The sequence below is a fragment of the Cebus imitator genome, unplaced genomic scaffold (genome assembly GCF_001604975.1).
Source record: "Cebus imitator isolate Cc_AM_T3 unplaced genomic scaffold, Cebus_imitator-1.0 Scaffold455, whole genome shotgun sequence".
NCBI classification, from domain to species: domain Eukaryota; kingdom Metazoa; phylum Chordata; class Mammalia; order Primates; family Cebidae; genus Cebus; species Cebus imitator.
In genome coordinates, this window is record NW_016107770.1 from 593,562 (window position 1) to 601,154 (window position 7,593).

Here is a 7,593-nt window from a genome sequence, read left to right on the forward strand (position 1 = left end):
CTTCTAGGAAGACAAGCTGCTGTTATGTCATGAGACCAGCTGGCAAATATTATGATGCCCAAGGTGAATTAAGGTATACATCATACCTTAATATAAATACAATTTAAGGCCGGGCATGGTGACTCATGCCTGTAACCCCAGCACTTTGGGAGGCCAAGGCAGGCAGATCACTTGAGGTCAGGAGTTCAAGAGCAGACAGGTCAACATGGCAAAATCCTGTCTCTACTAAAAATACAAAAATTAGCTGGGGGTGGTGGTGCACGCCTGTGGTCCCAGCTATTCAGGAGGCTGATGACAAAGTGAGCATCTGTCTCAAAAAATATATATATAATTAAAAGTAAATAAACACAGTTTAAGAGAAAAACTCTTTTACACTCTAATTTTCTGCTTTTGATGTAACTGAAAATTGTCTGCCTATGATCAGATAATTAAAAGTTATCCTTTTCAATAAGAAAATATCGAATCAGTCAATTCAGTATCTAAACAATATGAACAAAACACTTGATCGTAAATATGCAGGTAGTCAGGTGGTTCAGTTTTCTTGCCTTTTTCCCCTCTGTTTTGGACTTCTCTCTTTCTCTCATATTTTGATCTGTCATAGGCCAGATTGTTAAATCCAATGATTCTGCATTGATGTCTCACCTCTTCAAAGCCTGTTTAAGCAACAGGTCTCTCTCCCTGTGCCCCGTTCAGCCAGATATCTCAGGATTAAGCAGATGCTGAGAACTGTATCTGCAGTGACAGGGTTTGGTCTTTGAGCAAAAGGAATGGGCACCAGGAACATTAGTGGATCCCTATGTTTCAAGGTCCCCGGTGTCAATGGAAAAACCAAACTCTAAAATATTTTAAAGAAGTCTACTCTGAGATAAAGAAAGCATTAGCTAGTTTGGTTAGAGCATAATAATTAGATTTTCTGGATTTCAAAAATTTGGGTTGCAATAAGAGCAAAGTTTATGCTATTTTTACAGTTTTCAGTACAAAAAGGTGTTAATATAGAAACAATAAAGTTGACATTTGATTACCTTTAAAAAAAAAAAAAAGAAGTTTACTCTGAGGCAAGAGCAGTGAACACAGCCCAGGAAAAACACAAACCCAAGAAGCCTTGAACTAGCGGTCCTGAGGGAGTCGGATTACAGTTTGGTTTTATACATTTTAAGGAGGCAGAAGTTATAGGCAAAGACATAAATCAATACATGGGAAGAGGTATACGTTGGTTTAGTCCATAAAGGTGGGATATCTTGAAATGGGAGCTTATACATTTATAGGTGAATTCAGAGATGCTTTAATTTGCAATTGGGTAAAGGAGTAAGGCTCTGCCTAAAACTTGGACTGGAGCAGAAAGGAATGTTTTCTGTTAAGATAAGGATGCTGTGTAGCAATATTCATGATGGCCTATAGGAGTGGACTTAACTTTTGCCTAGCTCAGTCTTAGGTCCTGTTGATAATTTGGTATCTTATTGCAACAAAGAGTCTGTTTTGTCAGTCTGATTATCTGTATTTTGACATGAATGCTGGTCAGTTGTGCCTAAACCCCAAAAGGGAGAGGATATAAGGTGTGTCTGATCCCCTATCACATCATGGCCAGGAACTCAGTTTTTCAGCTTTCTCTGGGGTCCCCTTGGCCAAGACAAGGTTCATTCAGTCAGTGGGGGATTAGGATTCTATTTTGAGTTGACACTGGGCAGGGTCCTGCATAGACCACCATGCTCTTTTCCAGGATGGTACTGTGCATTAAGACAAAGAAAGTGTTCTTGAGAAAGCCTTGCCAGAGGAAGCCCTCACAAATTCCGTGCCCGTACCTGCCTCTCAGCCTTCTGCTGACAGACAAGAGTGCACTATGGAATTAGAGCACCTAAAAATATAGCTGGATAAACACACAATGCAAAACACAAAGGAGGCACGAATTATGGATATACTTAAATGAAAACAGCAAATCTTAAATTAGAGGTCTGAAAAGCATGCTCTTTTCTTGGAAGGCTCTGGTCTCCTTTTTATCACGATGCGAATTCCATGAAAATTGAATGTAACCCTTTGAAAGGGAAAAATGAGGCAGCTTCACACTAATTCAATTAATGCCATCCTGTTCTTTACAAAGTTATTGAAAATGTAAGATAGCTGTATCTGTCCTTTCTTTACTGCTCTCTATTCTTTTACAAAACCATTTTATTGTGCATTCAGACTTACCAAAAATAAAACTAGAATTATTCAATAGCATTTCCATGCTTCCTATAGAATGAACTCACATTAGCACTCACCCTTGAGGAGTCTTCCAGTCAGCTTGACTTGCTTTGGATAAATGAATTCGCCATCATTTTTTTAAGCGAGTGGCACCTTGCTTTTTTGTTTATCTTTTCCACAAATGTTCAATGACCTCTAATGGGTAAAAGGTCAATTCCCTTTTTTTTTGTTTTTTGAGACTGTGTCTCGTTGTGTCCCCCAGGCTAGAGTGCAGGGGCACAATCACAGCCCACTGCAGCCTTGAATTCCTGGGCTCAAGGGATCTTCCTACATCAGCTTCCTGAGTAGCTGGGACTCTGGGTGTGTGCCACTACGCCTGGCTAATTTTCTTTTTCATTTTTATTAGAGATGATGTCCTAATATGCTACCCAGGCTGGTCTTGAATTCCTGAGCTCAAGCAATCCTCCCACCTCGGCCTTCCAAAATGCTGGGATTACAGGCATGAGCCATGGCACCTGGCCAAGAAGAAAATTATTTATAGTACCTCTAGCTCTAAAAAGTTAAAATTACTACACTATAGGCACAGAATGAGACATCTACAAAAAGCTACCCTGTGTTTTTAATTAGGTGTTTAGTGAGTCACTTTGAAAATTCTGGGAAGTAATTTCTTCTCCTTTAAAGAAAAGAATATTCTTATATACTTTATCAGATAAGGATGCTGTTGAAAGTGGATACACTCTTAGCTAGGACCCTCAGTGGTCCCAGTGCTGATGCCTATATAGACATCGTCAGCTCTAACTGCATCTCACTTGGTGGGCACCTGCAGACCAGTTCTTCTCAGGTGCTGTGCCCATAGCACAGAGAGCTTCTTGGGATGCGTAGGGAGACTTAGGCCCTAAAGGTTCACTGAAAAATCACTGACAGGAGGCAGACTGAATAAAAGGAGAAAAGACCGACAGATTTATTTAACATATGTACACAGAAGCCTTCAGAATGAAGGCGCAACTCCCAGTCAGGTCTAGAAGCTTATACACCATCCTGAGGTTACAGAAAGAATGAGGGCTTAGATCCTGCTGAAACAGATGATGGGGTTGGGGGAGAAGAGAAATTCTATGGAGGGATTACTAGAGAATAATGGATCAGGAACAGAGATTAACTTGTAAAGAGTTCTCTTTAGAAGGGAAATGGTCCTTGGAGACACTCGTCTTTCTTGAAAAAGGCAGGTATGGTCACATCTTGGTCTTTTTTTTTTTTTTTGAGACAGACTGCCACCTAGGCTGGAGTGCAGTGGCGTGATCTTGGCTTACTTCAAGTGATTCTCCTGCCTCAGCCTCCAGAGTATCTGGGATTACAGGTGCATGCCACCATGCCAGCTAATTTTTGTGTTTTTAGTAGAGATGGGATTTCACTATGCTGGCCAGGGTGTTCTCGAACTCCTGGCCTCAAATGATCCACCCGTCTCGGCCTCCCAAAGTGCTGGGACTGCAGGTGTGTCATCGCACCTGGCCACATCTTGGTCTTCGTTTCTGTAATAGACAATGAGATAATTTGGAGGGAAAGAAAAAACCATTGTTCTCCATGGTGGGTCTAGATTTTAGGCAGATAAAGGAACTTCAGCTTCAATGAGAGAGAGAGTGGGTTCGCCAGGGGAGGTCAGAGAGACCTTGAGGCTTCTTCAGTTCAGCATGTAAAAATGCCATATTTTGGGGTTTTGGTTTTTGAGCTCCAACAGTAGCTTATGAAATCTCCTTGAGATCTTATATTTCATTTTTGAAAACTCAAGTAAATTTATCATTCCACATTATAATCACATTGCAATATTGGGTGCAATATAAAATTAAAAGTATAAATAGCAATTAAATGGACACCTTCAAAATGATGTACTATAAATGACTTGCCACTTCCTAATATTGTCACTTCAGAAAACAGAAGCCAAGGCGGGTGGATTGCTTGAGCTCAGGAGTTTGAGAACAGCCTAGGTAACATGGTGAGACCCCATCTCTATCAAAACTAAAAAAATTAGCTGAGTGTGGTTGTGCATGCTTCTGGTCCTAGCTACTATGGAGGCTGAAGCAGGAGGATCCCTTGAGCAGGGGAGGCAGAGGTTGCAGTGAGCTGAGATCGTGCCACTGCACTCCAGCCTGTGTAACAGAGAGAGACTCTATCTCAAAAAACAAACACACAAACAAAACCCAGAGCCACAGTTATCCTATCACTTTGTGTGTTCTGGAACACTCTGACAGGTTAGGGACCCTGGTTTGAAAAGCATGGTCCTAGAAAAACATGATCAGATGTACATAGTTATTCATGGTCATCAGTATAAATCACGTACTGCGAATGCCAGAAACTGAAAGCCAATATCACTTACACAGGAGCTACTTTGTACTAGATTCCCAGATTCAGCAAATAAAAATATGGGATATGCAGTTAAATTTGAATGTCAGATAAACAACTGTCAATGAAAAGAGTCAAACTCTGTACAATATTTGAAGAAATTTATTCTGAGCTAAATGTGAGTGACCAGTGGCTGTGACATAGTCCTCAGTAGATCCTGAGAACATGGCCCAAGGTGGTCTGGCTACAACCAGGTTTTACACTTTAGGGAGACATAAGGCATCAATCAATACAAGATGTACACTGGCTCAATCCAAAAAGATGGGGCAACTGGAAGCTGGGGCTTCCAGGTCATAGGTGGTTTTAAAGATTTTCTGGTTGGCAATTGGTTGAGAGAGTTATTATTTAAAGACCTAGAATCAGTAGAAAGGGATGCCTGGGTTGTGGAAGCCAAGGTCTTATCATTGAGGGAGAACAGATTGTAAATGTTTCTTATCAGACGTAAGGAGCCAGTTCTATCAGTAATTCCAAAAGGGAGGAGGGAATCATGACACACATCCAGCTCTCCTTTCCCCATTAGAGTGTGAACTAGGTTTTCAGGTTAACTTCAGATCATCCTTGGCCAACAGAAGGTATCTGTTCAGATGGTTGGGGGACTTACAATATATTTTTTTACACAGTGAATAATATTTTAGTATACACATGCACCATATTTACCTGATATTCAAATTTAACTGGGTGCCTTGTATTACGTCTAAAAACTCTATGACTCCTAGGGCTTTTCCTGCCCCCAGTTCTGCCTCAATCCTCTTTCCTTTTATATGATGGGGCTTATCCCTTCATGTGATAGGACTGTGTTACTGAGAATTCACTGCACTACTAAATATCTCCTTCTGCACCAGGTCATGGTTAAAAAGAGATTTTTGTGGAACCCAAGGGTATAGAGGGGGTGGTAGAAGTGGCACAGGTGCAGGTTGAAAAATAGGATAGGACTTTCCAGATTCTTCCAGGATGAAGGTGATCCTAGGCTACGTGAGAGAAGGCAAAGACAAAGTGGGTAGGTTTGCTTTGTCAGAGGCGTTTGAACCTGAGTGATTCCATCTTGGACAAGGGCTAGGTAAAGTGAAGTTGAGACCTGCTGGGCTGCACTCCCAGGATGTTAGGCATTCTTAGTCACAGGATGAGACAGGAGGTCAGCAGGACTGGTATTACCAGACACAGATCATAAAGACCCTACTAATAAAACAGGATGCATGCAGTAAAGAAGTCAGTCAAATCCACCAAAACCAAGATGGTGACTAAAGTGACCTCTGGCTGTCCTTGCTGCTCATTATATGCTAATTCAAATGCATTACTTGCTAAAAGACACTCCCATCAGCGCCATGACAGTTTACAAATGCCTTGGCAACATCTGGAAGTTATCCCATATGGTCTAAAAGGGGCAGGAGCTCTCAGTTCTGGGAAATCTTCACCCCTTTCCCAGAAAACTCATGAATAATCCACCCCTCGTGCAGCACATGATCAAGAAATAACCATAAAAATAGCCAACCAGCAGCCTATGGGGCTGCTCTGCCTATGGAGCAGCCATTCTTTTGTTCCTTTCTTTCCTAATAAACTTGGTTTCACTCTACTCTGTGGATTCATCCCCAGTTATTTCTTGCGTGAGATTTGAGAACCCTCTCTTGGCATCTGGATTGGGAGCCCTTTCCAGTAACAATTCCTTTAAGTCAAGGTCTGAGCTCTAAATCTCCTGACCTTGCCTTTCTCGCTTTTTTCTCCTGGAACTTCAGGTCACTCCTGCCTCAGTGTCTCAGCAAAATAGAGGGCACCCAGTTAAATTTGAATGTCAAAAAAAGAAACATGTTACATCCTTATATAAAAAAAAAAAGTTTGCTGTTGTTTATCTGACATTCAGATTTAACTGTGTAGCCTGTATTTTTATTCAGGTGTGTGACTCCTGGCTGCTGCAGTTATCCTGTGACCTGAAGGACAAAAGTCATGTTCCATTCTTTCAATAGTAGTCCCAAGAAAGAGAAAGGTTCTGTTTCCGTTCCTCAAATGTCCTGTGCCTCTCACACAAGTCCCATCTCTGCATCGATTAGAATTATTATTACCACCAGGACCTGGGTGTCATTGTTTATTGATTCTGAGAATTCTTGTGTTTCTGGTTTACATAACTGAATGGATGGAGTTCCTGCTCACAGCAACAGAGAATGCTCAAAAAAGAGCCAGACTTAGAATAACATCAATTTCATTATTATTTTTTAACTTTTTATAGAGACCAGGTCTCCCTATGTTTCCCAGTCTGGTCTCAAACTCCTGGCCTCAAGCAATCCTTCTGCCTTGGCCTCCCAAAGCACTGGGATTATAGGATCAAGCCACTGCACCCAGTTTCAAATTATATTTAAAAGCAAAAGCATCTAACACGAAGGGAATAATTAGGTAGATTTGTTCTACTCCATAGGAGGGAAGTGTATGTAGCCAATAAAATAATTGCATGTGTTATTTCTGTGTCTGTTCCTAATTGCTACAGAGCCAGCCAGTCAGTATAAATCAGAAAATTTAAGGAGCAGCTCTCCTGTGTGGGAATCTTGAAACTCAAGGAAGCTCAGCTGAAAGAGAAGGACTCCATGAATCCTTTGCACCTGTAGACAGGACCCAGCTGACATCTGGACTGCAGTACTGGGAGAACACAATCCCAAGATAAAAAAAGATCAGTCACGTCACTTTATGGTTCTTCCCTACTCTTCCTATAGTCTGAGCTGCAGAGAATAGGTATTTATAAAAACAAACAAACAAACAAATAAAACTTCACTATTTAAAGAAACCTCTCTAATGTTTGAAATGCTAACTTAAAGATGTTTAACTCTTTTGCTGCTTCATAGCCAAATGCTTTTAAATCAGTAAAAATTAATTCATCCCTTATCTCAGGAAATATGCCAAGTAGCTTCTTTAATTAGATACTTACAAATAAATCCACAAATGTGTGTGTGCTTATATGTGCACCATACGTAAGTTAAGTTCTTAAGGCAAACTTACAAAATCTTGCCTGCTTTTGGTCTTGGGCTTGGCAACTGCATT